Consider the following 15,325-nt stretch of genomic DNA (forward strand, 5'->3'; position numbering starts at 1 on the left):
CATTTCCTTCATCAGCGCGATGAGACAACGCTGTTTAGTCACAACAGGCCCCGCCCCGTCATCGCCATATATGGTCATTCAAGGTGAGCGGCTGAAAGCAAGATTTCACCGAGTTGCAACAACCGAGTTCACCATTTGAATGACAAAGGAGTTTTCTTTATTTTTCCGACCATGTAAAAAAAAAAAGGGATAGTCATCATAGACAAAATACTGTCACCCGTGTGTAAAAACAATAAAGACAAACAAAAAGAAAAGATGGAAGAGGTGGCAAAAGTACTTGTTTTCATACTCAAGGCAACTCAATGTGCTTTACATGATCAAAAAGTGCAACAGAAAACATTCAACAGCTTAAAATCCAACAAGAACATTTAAAATCATCAGTAAAAACATTTGAAATGATCAACAAACACATTACATCAACAACATGAGCAAAAAATCTCCCTCTCAATCATATGCAGTAAAAAAGAGTGCCTTTAACTTTGATTTAAAAATGTTCACAGTACTCAAGCAAAAGTATAGATACTTGAATAAAAAAAAATCACAGTATTGAAGTTGCTCCCTGACTTGAGTAAAAGTAGAAAAAAAAAAGTGCATGCTGCTAAATGTACTTAAGTAAAAAAGTAAAACAAATGTCCCTTCAGTAATAAGACAGGGTTTTTAAACCAGCATATTTCCGTATCTTAAATTTTTGTCAGTGGCAATCCGTACGGTTGCGTATAAATATACCGACATTTTATCTGGACGCATGTTGGCCAGTTTAGGTCACGTGATAGGTCAGTCATTGGCCAGATTAGGTTGCGTGACTACGACTAAACCTTACCTTAAACCTAACCCTAACCCTAAAAATTGTTGCGATATTGGGTAATAACCTAACCCTAAACCTAAACCTAATCCTAATTCTAGCCCTAAACCTAACCCTAACCCCAAAACGCTGTACATCAGTAACCCTACCATTAGCACCGAGGATTGTCCGAACGACAACCGTACAAATAGACACTTTCTATATTTTTCTAAGAACTTGTAGAAATACTGGTACATGGAAACAAGTTAAGTCTGTTACATTTGAACACCTGGAGAATTTAGCACTTATAATAGTTACAATGTGTAAATATGTGTCAAGATAAGAAAAAAAAAGTGCAAATGACTAAAAAAAACCCAGAGCAACTTTGAGTTTAACATTTTCGTTGGTTTGCGTCTTTTTTTTTTTTTTTTTGAAGGTCTTCAAAGAAACGTGCTCGTTTTTAAAATGTAAGGAGTAGAAAGTAGAGATATTTGTTGGAAAAAGTAAGGAGTAAAGGTAAAAAGTTGCCAAAACTTGTAATTTTTTTTGAGTATAATTCTAAACCAGTCATTTTACTTGCACTGTACTTAAGTACGTTTGAGAGGAAGTAAAGTAATAAGTTATATTTCTACACCCTGCAATCGTTACTGAGTAAATTAATATATATATTTTTTAAATTATCAACGGACATTGTGAAACTACAAAAAATGGAATGACCAGACAACAATCAAATGCATCACATCATAACCGACCAACCAGATTAAATGTAACGCACCATGTCAAAACAACATTGAATGGAGGTTATTTTCTTAGTTTTAGAGTTAATAAATATTTTGAATTGAATTAATTGGTGTTATTTTATCTAACAAATAATTGTACATTTTGTCTAACTTTTTATTTCATACAGATGCCTTTGTGGAAAATACATTTTACTTGTACTTATGTAATTTATGTATGACTTACTAGTACTTGTATTTAAGTACAATTTCAATCAAGTAACAGTATTTCTACTTGAGTAGGATATGTCAGTACTCTTTACACCTCTGCTGTTAAATTATATAATTATAAGATATCAACAGAGGTGTAATAAGTAATATTAATAATAATGATTTAAAAAAAAAAGAAGTATAGCTAAGTTTCCAGAACAGGTGGAGGAGGTGTGTGTGGATCGGGAGGTCTGGGCGTCTCTGCTGAGACTGCTGCCTCCGCGACCCGGCCCTGGATAAAAGCGGAAGAAGATGGATGGATGGATAGATAAGTTTATGAACTCTAAAACAGTGCCATGCCAAATGTGCCATGTGGGTAACAACATAATAGGTTGAAACCACAACCTGAACCAAAGAAAGTGACTGGGCGTTGATGAGATATGGCACAACTAAGAAAATATGGATTATGTTCAATGTGCCTTCATAAAAGTTTATTAAGAGCCCATGAAACGGAAATAAAAATAAAAAAAAAAATCATGTAAAATAATCATTTACTAATGGTTGGGTGTAGAAATAATACTGATTTAGAACTCAAAAAGGTACAAGGACCCATAAAAGCTACTCAATTACAGTACTACTTGAAATCCATTACTTTCATTCATTCATCTCTGGACATCCATTCTTCATCCATTTATTTATCTAATATTTATGGATGTTATTTTAAATTTTCTCATGGTTTTACTTTTTTAATTGTTTGTTAGACAATTCCATAATTTGACCTGTGAGACTGACAGGCACATCCTTTTTAATGTAGTTAATGATGTATCTCTTAGTTTATGTTCACCTTTCCTTTCTGAGGATAGTTTATTTTATGTTGTCACTTTTATACATGTTTCCCCATACCTCACAGTAGGTCCAATAAGGTTAAATCAGTGCACGATATATATAGTATACAGTGCTTTCTTCTCTTTCTCTCGATCTTCTTTTTTAAATATTGTTTTTCTACCTTGGAGTAAGTGTTAGATATTTACACTGCTGCAGATAGCAAAAAATCATTAATATAATATAATTAAGTGTTATCCCCAAATCACTTAAATTATTTTATGCATTTGGAAAACAAACCAGAAACATAGGCAATTGATTACACTTCCTGACAAAAAAAAAAAAAAAATGGTCTTTTCTTAATACATTAGTACATGAACTACATGATTTACCAAAAAAACAAACAAATGGTTAAAACCAATTAAAGATAGAAAGTATTCTAACTGGGAAATTTCTTTAAAAATAGTGTTCAGCTAAAATAGGTCAATCGAATTTATTGAGATCGTCTGTGTGTTTAGATAAATCAATTTAAATTATAAATACAGTTTGGGGAAAAATAACAACAATCAATATTGATGATGACGATTGGGTTTTGCTATTTAGATTTTCCAGTACCAGGGGTCATCCTTGCAGTTGAAGTTTTACCCTACGTTTTACCACCTTCTAATTCTGTATTTATATTCACTATTTGTGCTTTGGTCCTTCATATTTTCATAATTGTTTGCACTATGTACAATATTCTCAACTGTTTTTACTTTTACCATTTTAGACCTGTTGATTTCGTCACTATTTCTTTACTTATTTCTGCATGATTATAGCCACTGTTATTATTCTAAGCCACTGTTTTTGTAACTGCTGAATCACCTATTCTTGGCTTCTGTATTGCCCCAAATTGAAGTAACAGATAAAGACAGTTTAACAAAACTACTTAGTGGTTTATAGTTGAATATGAGTGTATTTTGCTCTTTTAAAAAAATTTTTTATAGATATTTATAGATAGCAGGGCAAATGTAAAAAGTAAAAACACTATATAATGAGTTCATTATTGTTTATAATTATAATAATTGTGTGTTTAAAGAAAAGTGTTATGAGTGGGCTTGTCTGCAGACTTACTAAGTTATTTACGACATGACACGCTATAGAAACCTTGTTATTTAGGCTACTTTTTGAATAAACGCTGTATTTAAAGATGAAACTTCCTTGCAGTTGTTAACACGATGGCGCCTACACAATAGGAGCTACTCTCTGAGTAATGTTACTCCCACAGGTTTGGGAATCAATGTGAGTCATTTGCATGATTATGTTTCTCTAACTAAGATGTTAATGACACTTTGGGATGAAATCAAGTTAAACAAGAGTTGGTTTAAAGTTGACGTTTTTGTTTAGGGATTAAATTGGACACTACTCTGAATAATTTGTTAATCCTTGTTTCTTTGTTGCCTTTATTGATGGTTAGCGCATGAAATTTTGCCTGTAAAGTCATTAGTGCTTTGTTATTTTTGTGCATTTTAAGAAGAAGAGGACAATACAGTACTTCATTTGCTGCTTTTATGAGTAACTATAGTCACAGGTGTTTTGCAAATTTTGAATGCGTAATTCAGTGGTTTAAACTTTTTTTTTGTTTTTTAATTCAGTAGCAACTCCTAAAACAATTCTTATAAAAGTGTTTGATTCAGCTCTAGCTATAACTGCTGTTGTCTCATGTTATTTTGTCTAAGTTTGCGTTTTATGCATTCATAAATTATGAACTGCTGTTCTGAGTAAAGTCTTTTTTTTGTTTCAGTCAGTGTTGTGTAAATGTTATCCAACAATAAAAAAATAAAATATAATAAAATAAAAGGACAGAATAGGAAATATTGACCATTATTTAGGTTTCAAATCTTTAATCTGCCAATGTAAGCGTTTAATTCTAGTGCAATTCTGTTTTAGTTCTTATAAAATTGTGTTATACTGAGATAAGAACTGGATGCTGTCCTTGTTATAAAATGTTATAAAGAATAACATAATAGCATAAAGAATAATGTTGAATCTGTTCTGGGACCTACAGAGATCCTTGGAGCCAAATGTAACAGACGACGTTGTTCTAAAGACATCTGATGATCTCACGACAACAGTAGCTTCTGGTTCCTATAGAAAGCACATTTTGACCAATTGCTTCCCCATTGTTACAGCGGGCCCCAGGACCAATTTCTGTTCCACCACAACAGAGTGTTGCATTTTTGCCTGAAGTAAAACTGAAAATGATCTAACAGTTTTGTCAGTGAATGTCAGTGAAACAAGAGCCGCTCTTTTAGTCGTGAGAGAGTCATTTTTTGTTTTCATTTTTCAAGTCGACTTTTTTGCTCTCAGTTCTTTGACCTCACCAGAGGACAGTCCAATAAGCATATTCAGGCAGTTTCTATTTAAATGGTATATTGATTTCACCTATAGGCCTATATGCATATGGGGCGCCAATTGTGAAGTTGCACATACAAAAATAAACAGCAACGTTTCGCAACATTCTGCAAAAAACGACATTTAAAAAGCCTATTTGATTTTTTTTTAATATTACTTTTATCCAGATTTACATATTTCAATGTTAAATCAAAATCTAAATGTTAAATCTAACTCTCATGAGTTAAACTAAATATTTAGCTAATATGCAAATTCACTGGAAGTAGCAACATAAAATAGACCCGAAGAGAATTATCAGCAGTCAATTCAGACAGAGCGATTGCACTCCACATTTAGATATAACATTTAATATTTAGATTTAACATTTAGCATTTAGATTTAAACGTAACATTTAGATAAAACATTTTGATTTGATATTTAACATCTAGCATTTAGATTTAAATGTCACATTTAGATATAACATTTAAATTTCAATTTCATATTTAACATTGAATTTCGAATTACATTTCAATTTAAGATTGACGTATTTTTACGAGAAAGATACATTTCACAAATTTCTCAAATATTGCTGTAAATCTGGTCAAAAGTCACATTTGAAAAAAATCACATACTTTTTTAAAAATGTGATTTGTTGCTAAATGTTGCATAAAAGTTGCTGTTTATTTCAACATGCGTAACTTTAAAATTGGCACCCCATATATGCATGTATTAGTCGCCAAGCACTTTACACTTTTGGTCAAATTCACATTCAAACATCAATGGTGACAGAGTTGCCATCGATGCAGAAGTGTGTAAATGTAAGCTCTGTGCTTTAATTTGCTCTTTTCTTCCACAACCCAGAATACAATCTTTGAATTGCAGAGACTAATATTTCTCAGTGCTACTTTAATACCGGAACAGAAAAGATTAATTCTCAGATTCAAGTAGAATATTTTATGAACTCGAAAAGGTAGTGGAGGGTGAACTGATGCAACATAAAGTCCTTGATAGAGGAGAGCTCACAGAGTGAAACTACTTACTTTGAAACAGCTATAGATGCAATCTGGCTCCATGCTTGACTAAGCATGACACAGACTAACAATAGGTCACATGACACCAAGCCTAAATACACAGCGGGCTAATCATGTAGAGACACCAGAGGTGTGGAGGGAGTAAACACAGCAAAGGTCCAAGAAGAACTAATCAGGCAGAAGAATAAGAATAAGGACAACAAATATTTATTAGAACAAGTATCACACGCTAAAAAGCTGACCTCAGGGCTGCTCTCTTTGCATTTCAAGATTTTAAGGAATATGATGTTCTTTAACACAATCTATGATGAGTTGTTGATTTATTGAACCGGTTTGTTCTGAATCTGAAAGTGAATCATTGAAGAGATGCACTGTAGTGGCAATGCGTTGTTCTTCTGTGGCACCACTGGAGGGCGCACTTTCAGACTCTGCAATAAATTCTTTTTTCCCTTCTAATCCTTGTTATTTTTTATTAAACTCATTTTAAAATTGTTCAAGTCTCATTGTAACTGTTAAGTAAAAATAGGGAACACTGTCTCTCAAATGAAACACCTTGTGACCCAGTCCTCTGTTCCTCTGAGCTAGTGGAGGTTGCAGGTTCTGATCTTGAATTACTGACATATCTAGCTTTTCTCTCTTAAAGGAGCATAGGGCAGGATCAAGAAATGAGAGTCCTTAGTGACACGACGGACGTTAGGGTGATCAGCCAATCCGGCTCGGGAGCATAAACTCTTCATAGCAGTACAGCTGATGCTGTGACGCAGTTATTTATTTCGTTCGTTTCACCTTTCACGTGAATGTTTACTGCCTCTGTATGCCTCTGCAGAACCAAACAGTAGTTTGGTCCACCACGCTTGTCTCTCCAAGCTGTCGAGAACGCACATTCAGCTTCATTTGACGTCAGGTCTGTAGGACAAGGTGGGAAATTCAGACCCCAAATTGTAGTACATTTAATGCATCACAGAGTCTGTTTAAGGCAATAGAGAGATATGTGCATGGGCTCATTTGTTTTGGTTTTTCAACTGTTTCATCACCATTAGCATTAAAAAAAGACTTAACGTTAATGTTTTTTTTTTTTTGTCTTTCATAAAACCTGCCCCATATTTCTTTAAAGAAATAAATACTTTTTGTTATTCTGGGTGAAATTGTCCTTCCATCCTGAGAGTAGTCAATACATTATGGATTAAGAAAGAAGACATAAAGAAATCCTGCAAAAACTGCCATCCGGTCCGAATGGAAAGACCCAATCAGATGCTTTTTTGCCCCGCCCCCCTGTCCCCTTGTGTCCCTCTCCTGTATGTACACTCATCATGTGACATAGATGTTGGAAATATCAAACACAAACATCTGAAGCGCCTGAACAGTGATGCAGAGGTTGGCTGTCTTTCTGTTGGATGAGTGATTATTTTTGAGGCGATTCATTATTTTTATATGAAGATGGACGTTCAAGCCTGTGGGGGCGTGGCTTTGGACGGAGCCCTGACAGGAGGAGGAGGAGGAGGGGTGGAGCTTAGAGGAGCTAAATTCATGCTAGCTTTCTGATTGCACACTGCGCGCACCTGTAGCAGGAGGATTATCTTTTTAAATGTACAGTGCACAGACGTTCTCCCTGTTGGTCCGATACTCTATACTTTTAACTTTTACACTTTTATTGTTAGTTTTTAAAAGCTCAGAGAAAATGCCTGCTCAAATACTCTTGTTTGCAAACTTTGCTGCCACTCGTCGTATTCGGTGAGTAGAACAGTACAATAGTTTTAAACCTGGTTAGAGTCATTAGTTTGGTGCTTTGTGGCTAAATTGCTGGTCAAATAATTTTACTGAAAAAGTTTGCAGAACTAAGCACTACTAGATTATATATTGTTAAATCAAGCATTCTTGTTTTTAATCCTATCCTAATTTTTGTCTAAAAATTTCCTCAAAAGATGTTAAACCAGCCTTAGCGTGTTAGGGTTTAGCTGTGGGTTCAACTTCCGAAATTAATTTGCAGTATCTTTAAAAAAAAAAAAACTGTAAACAAAAGCTGAGCTTTGTTGTTTTTTTTAAAAAAAAAATATGTTGGTCATTTGTAGCTGTCAGACAAACGTATTAATGTGTAGAAGGGGTAAAAGTAGGATATCATTTATATTATTATTTTTTTTTTACTTGAAATTGTTAGTTCATATTTCAGACCACATGGGGGCAGCAGTTTGTCTAATTCCAGAGACATTATCAAGGAACTGCATTACTACAGGGTCTGCTACTGTAAAAATATTTATAAAAAAATCATTTTGATTTTCTGTTCTTTGAAACATTTTTTTTTAGGTACTCGAGTCCCTCTTTGGTGCATCCTGACATTTGATCACCACATGTTTTCACAACTCTTCTTAATGTTTTTAAAAGGAGCAAAAAAGGGAATATATGTGGAAAACATAATTTGTCGATAATCAAATGAGCTTTGTATTGATAGTATTTTGGTAATTTTTTATATGTGGAATTTTCCTGTGTTGTCCTTGCTCCAGTTCATTTTGTGAGAAATGCTACAGGCAGTATTGCCCATTAGCTACGGACAGAAATGCTTATTGCATTTAATCAACTATAAGCTAATTATTACTGTTCCCAAAGAATCAAAGATCCTTTATGTTTTTTTGCTGCCTGTTTATCCCCATGTTACCCTGCAGACTTCACCTGCTTGTGCATTGCTTTCAGCATCTGCACTGCATTGATTTTCCCTCTCAATGTGCCACTGGCCAACATTCTGCTGTGATCATTTGAACCCAGACTACTCGAATGTGCACTCACACTTCTTCCACGTTCCCACTCCTCACTCGTGTTGTGATTTTTGTTCGTAAGCATTGAAAATGACACCACTTGACCTCGAAATGTGATAGGTCTTTTTCAGGAACGGTTTTCCTCGAAACGCGTCTGGTGGTATCAATGAAGCCCACACGCATATACCACATGCAGCCTGCTTCGCCTTTAAAAAACATATTGATTTCTCTCTTTTGCAGGGAGCTTAATGCGATCGATCGCCCAGGCCCTTTCAAGATCAGCAGCAGTATAAGCATCTCTTTCCCTAACACACATGCTGCCTCTTTCCCCTCAGGTAATGATTGTCCTTGGGCTCGGGAATAGTTTATCTGTATCACAAGAAGCAGTCCCTCTACCTTTTTATAAGATGGGCGAGTCTAGAGGGTATATTTTCCTTCTTTTTTTTTTAGCAGAGGATATTGAATGCTGCACACACCTCCAATGACCTTCGTCAGCTCCCCACATCCTCCACCACCATGCTTCTCTTTCTCTTCCACCTGTCAGTGGGTCAATAACGCCTTAGATTTGTAATGCATTACACTATAGTGCACTCTGTCTAAATGAAAAAGTTGGCCTTTATAGGCTGTGCACTTTTGCGAGCAAATCATACCAACAAGTTGGAGACTTCCTCCATGTGAAGAAAATACTTCTGTCTGTTTGAAACAGACTTCAAAGGATCTGATGCATTCTTCCATGCTATCAGAAGGGGAGTGGATGTTTATTGTGGGTGTGCAAAAATATTATTAGATAGTGTGGAGTTTGATTTCACACGAATGTGGGGGAAAAAACAACTAAGCAGCTTCAAAATATAATAGTCAGGAAGAAGAAGAATAGTCACAATATTTAGCACTTTTGACCTTGACAGTTGTATTTACAGTTAATTTTAAAGACAACATTAACATCATATAATGTTGTTTCAAATGATACACATTGCACTGTTATAACACTATTGAGTGTTGTTATCCAACATTTGCATGTTCACTTATAGTCCTTATTACTGTCGGGAAAGTATGTACTGTAGATAGGGTAACAAGTCCCAGGGTAGGTGAAGATAGGGTGTGTTGTGTAGTGTGTTATCAGGGTTGGATGTAGGATTAAAAAAATAATTATAATAATAATCATTTAAACACTTAATTTTGCACAGTTTGTGACTGACATGATAAGGCAAACCAAACAATTTCTCATAGATGTTATTTTGAATTGAATTTGAATTATTTTTTGGCAGTCTAAGCAAAAACTAAAAAAAAGTACAGAAAAAAACACCAACACTCAATAGTCCAATTCTTCAGCCGAAATGGTGTAGGTTGAAGCAAAGCTTATACACACCTACCCCATCACAACAAAACAAAACAAAACAAGGTTCTCTACATAATATCAGGAAAAATATTATATTATATTACTATTTTCACATATACTGTATATTCTGCACATGTTTTATATATACAGTTTATACATTCACATATATACATACATACACGCATATGCATAAATAAACATGAATATATATGACATGTACATAATATTAATATTATACTATTTCATATTTACATTACAAATTTCATCAATTAAATTTAGAGTGGCAATATATAAACTAACAAAAACCTTTTGTAATGTGTACATGTGTTTGACGATGACATGGCAAGCTAGAGGTCAGCATGAGTATCCCAAATCAGTCACACAATATGGTTTAATCCGGGTAGCAACAATGACATGTACCGTATATTTACAGTAAGTTAAATGCATTTTGTTGATTTAAATGAAACTATCCAGAAATGTCCATCACCAATGTAAAACATTAATATCACAAAACATGCCTGATATTATAGTATAGGGCACATTTGTCAAACTCATGGCCCGTGGGCCAAATCTGGCCCTTTGGAGCATCCAATATGGCCCGCAGGAGAAAGTAATAATGAGACAGAGAGAATGAATCGTGTAAATGAAATTCAACACTTCCGGTGCTTATATTCCGTGATTACAGTCATTTTGAGTGTTAAACTGTTGAAAAAAATCAATCCTTCAATTTTCCTCAAGTTATTACATAACATTTTCCTCAATTAGATAGAAATTGGTCACAAAATTTAGAAAATTTAAAGTGAAGACCCTGTTGGGACTGATATCTATCACTTATTGCTTGGATATTGTCTATTTCTTACATATTTTATATTTTATGTAAAAGTAGAAGTGTAAACTGGGGCACAATCATGTTGAAATTACAAATTTTCCAGCATAAAATGTGTGGCCCTCTTTAGATTAAACTGCTCTGTATTTGGCTTAGTGGCTTAGTGGTTTGCACGTCCGCGTCACTACAAGAAGGTCCTGGGTTCAAGCTGGAACACGTGCTTGCGTGGGTTTCCTCCGGGTACTCCGTCTTCCACCCACAATCCAAAAACATGACTTAGGTTGATCGGAGTCTCTAAATTGCCTATAGGAGTGAATGTGAGTGGTTGTTTGTCTGTGTGTTGCCCTGAGATGGACTGTTGCCCTGTCCAGGGTGTACCCCTGCCTTACGCCTGGAGATAGGCACTAGCAGACCCCCGTGACCCTGAAAAAAGGAACAAGCGGGTCAGAAAATAGATGGATGGATATTATGGTATATTTAATTAAACAACTGACTAAAAATGCTTAGCTTAAATACTATTGTTGTTCAATAAAGGAGAAAATGGTGCATGCAGTAACTACAATTATAGCTTTACAGCACACTAAGTTAGTTCAATAGCGCTGATTCAAATCTACTTGAAAAAAAACTCTGAATCAGGAAGCTCAAACACCTCATAAAACCTTCAACTGCCCAGACTTAAGTTATGGTGGTCTACAAATGACATAATTTGTATGTCATCATAAAGGTGATCTGTTTTGATTTATATTTCCTTTAGGACTCTTTTTCAATAAGAAGAAAGAAAACTTCCTATTGTTTTTCTTTTACAATGTCAAATAGTTTTGTCTTTATGAGAACTCTTGAAGGAGATTTCTAAGATTGGTCATTTTAATTTATAGATGAATGCTGTTGAAGAATAACACGACTTCTTTTATGTGCATATATTTAGAAACCATCCCTCAAGTTGCGGTTTTGTTGGAAGTAGAAGTGTCCCAGCCTCTCTTTTGTTTTTGCAGTCTGACCTTTCCTGTAGGAGTTCAAGTGCTGTTAAAGACATGTTGATATTGTCCATCTTGATGCTTTCTCTGAAGATCACACAGGCTTTCTATCGTTTTGATCTAAGCATTAGATGGAGATCAATCAACAGGAAAGTCATTTCTTACTGGGTGTAATTTAGCTTGTGACTCTTTGATGACCTATATTTCATTCAGTGTCCTCAGTTCACAAGGCTGCAGTCTAAACACTGCATGCATTTTTGGCTCCAACTATCTTTTAAGTGCATTATGAATAAACAATACAATGCAGAACAGGGTAAAGAAGAGTTTAAATGAGAAATAAATCAGTATTTGTTCAAAGGTTTTTTTTAATTTATTTATTGCAAAATACAATTCTGATGCCTAAGATTTAAATGGTAGGCCTATTCCCATTTTTTAACACTCTTTGCACCGTTTTTGATAGATACTGACTGCAGCATCAGAAACTCGCAGCAGTTTCACAGACACTGTGACGCAGGCCTCTAGCAACCACAAATTGGTCTTCATGGAACGGCCGCAAACCAAGCTGTGAGGCCACAACACAAAGGAGACACACACACACGTATTGCCAATTAATACAGGTTTGTTATTTGTATAACCAACAACCTTTCCTTCAGTCAGTAGAAGAGGAGCCGCTAAGCAACAGGGCTTTTCATGGCGCCGATACCTTCAGCTCAGGTGCTCTAAATTCTTGGTGAGCGTCTCCACCCAACACCAATGCCTGCAAAGAGAGAGTCAAGCACAACTGACAGCTTTTGGTTTGTCACATTCTCCCTGGAATTGTTGTGCTTGCAAATTGCTTGTATCATTGCTTAATTTGGATTTAGATTTAACCCCAATAATAGTAGTACAGAATAAAGACACACAATTGGATGATATAGAGTACATTATTATTTCTAATGCACAAACATTTCTGTGGTACAAACCTTTGGGCAATCCAATGATTAATTATTGACTGATTATAAAAGTCTGATGATTGTTAAAGTGAGGCGCACGGTGGCTTAGTGGTTATTGCACTTCCGCCTCACAACAAGAAGGTCCTGGGTTCAAGCCTTGGGTTGGACACTTGGGTCCTTTCTACGGTGGCTGGGAAGTGTCAGGTGAATGCATTTACAGAAACGAACACAAATGCAAACAGGTCACAACACGAATGCAAACCGGCCACAACAGAAGTGTTTCCGACGGACCGGTATTACAGTCGGACGGGTATTATGATATGATAGCCTGATATGAAAAATATGAGTATCCTAATCAACTTTCACTTACTTTCATACGCGTTTCGATGTCTTCTTGTTCTTAACTTTTCTGGTGGGTTAAAAACATCTGCCAGAAACGTGTCCGTCTGTAATACCGGTCCGTTGGAAACCCGGTGGCCGGGAAGTGTCAGGTGAATGCATTAAAAGAAATGAACACAAATGCAAAAAGGTCACAACACGAATGCAAAATGGCCACAACGGAAGTGTTTCCGACGGACCGGTATTACAGACGAACACATTTCTGGCGGATGTTTTTAACCCACCAGAACAGAGAAGAACAAGAAGAAGACATCGATAGCATATGAAAGTAAGTGAAAGTTGATTAGGATACTTTTATATTTTCCATATCAGGCTATCATATCATAATACCCATCCGACTGTAATACCGGTCTGTCGGAAACACTTCCGTTGTGGCCGGTTTGCATTCGTGTTGTGACCTGTTTGCATTTGTGTTCGTTTCTGTAAATGCATTCACCTGACACTTCCCAGCCACCGTACCTTTCTGTGTGGAGTTTGTACGTTCTCCGTATCAAATTAGTGGTAGTCCTTTTTCGAGTGGTAGGTGGATGGTTTTGGGGGTATTCTTGTAGGTGCAAAAAAAATTTCAGTAATATGTGTAAGTTCAAAGTTTTTATTTTTTTATTTTTATTTCAGGCTTTTTAAATCATTCTTTCTAATGATTTATTAAAAAACTTTAAAAAGTGTGGAATACAGTGAAAGAGACTTAAACAGCTGGACAAATAACGAACAAAAAAGACATCTCAAAATACCTTAAGCTATAGTTACTACTGCACATTTATTGGCAATAAATGTGTCTTGCATATGAGCCAGCTCAGCCAGCTTCAAACTTCTCTAGGAGTGAAAAAAAAAAGAGTTAATTTGAAAAAAATCAGCATAACATGTAGCATTTAGGGTAGGTTTTCTACACAAGGTGGTGCAATGGTTAGCAGTAGGCTCAAGGGTTTAAGCCAGTGATGGTCAACTCTATCACAGCAGTGACCATAAACATGATTGTGTCTGATCCGAGGGGCACATAATCAATATTCATGTCTGCATTTAGAATGACCAATCGGAGCATTAATACAGAGAGAAAAAAAATAGGTTTTTATGATCCGTTAGTTTGGAGTCATTGTGCCTTTTTGTGGTCATTTTCTGTATTTTCCTGTCATTTTCTGTATATTTGGATTTTTTTGGTATTTTTGTGTACTTTGTGCATTTGTTTACAAATTTTTGAATTACAATTTTTGAGGAATTGCTTGGGGGATGCATAAAATATTAGACTTAGGGCCTTATGTGGTCCCTGGTCCACTAGTTGTCCATGTCTGGTTTAGGCCATCACTGTGGGATGTTGAGCAAGTCCCTTAACTCTGACTGTTTCCAGGTTGTCATTGCAAATGAGAATGTGTTCTCAATGACTCATCTGGTTAAATAAAGGTAAAATAAGAGAGATTAGTATGAGTGCAGTTCTTATATTTAACTAAATGTGGAACATTTAAACATGAGCAGGTTATTATTGTGAGTTATTTGGTCTTCACAGGACAAGCTTAAGCAAATGTTTCCAGAATAGCTATTGTCACCTGTTGTCCCAACAATTTATGCTGTTAATGTGCGCGGACTTCCCACTCTATCATATATCTATACATACACCAAGATAGGAGTGAAGAGATAGTGAGGCACCAAATGGTATAATAGTCTATTTTGTGACTGCACAAACGAGTTGTCTTGTTATGAAACATTTCACCTGTGTCAGTAGTTGCCATGGAGATTTTGTGCAGATATGCAAGGCTCTGCTTAATGGTCTGACCTCAACCTTGCACTTTTTCAATTGTGCGCATTCACGATGTTACAGTAGAAGGTATGCCGATGCATTTGTAAGTCCACTTTTTTCAAAGCTGTTCATTTCCATACATATTCTCTCAACAATAAAACCACTCCCCTCACACACAGTATTCCTCTGTAATAGAGACAAGCTGAGATTTCATGTATTTCTGGAACACGTTTTAAAGTTTTCTACGGGGTTTGAAGCATCATTTGTAAGCCCTTACCCTCCCCCATCTGTATTTCTTTTTCTTTTTTTCCCCCTCTTTTCTTTGCCCTTCTTTTCCCTCTGTCGTGCTCTCTTTCTCTCTCCTACAAGCTGTGTCTCTTCCCTCCCTTCCTGTGAGCTGGGGGGCCAGCAGAGGGGATGTACACGGAGAAAGAAAAGCACTCTCTCTC

The sequence above is a fragment of the Gouania willdenowi genome, chromosome 16 (assembly GCF_900634775.1).
Source record: "Gouania willdenowi chromosome 16, fGouWil2.1, whole genome shotgun sequence".
In the NCBI taxonomy this organism is placed as follows: domain Eukaryota; kingdom Metazoa; phylum Chordata; class Actinopteri; order Blenniiformes; family Gobiesocidae; genus Gouania; species Gouania willdenowi.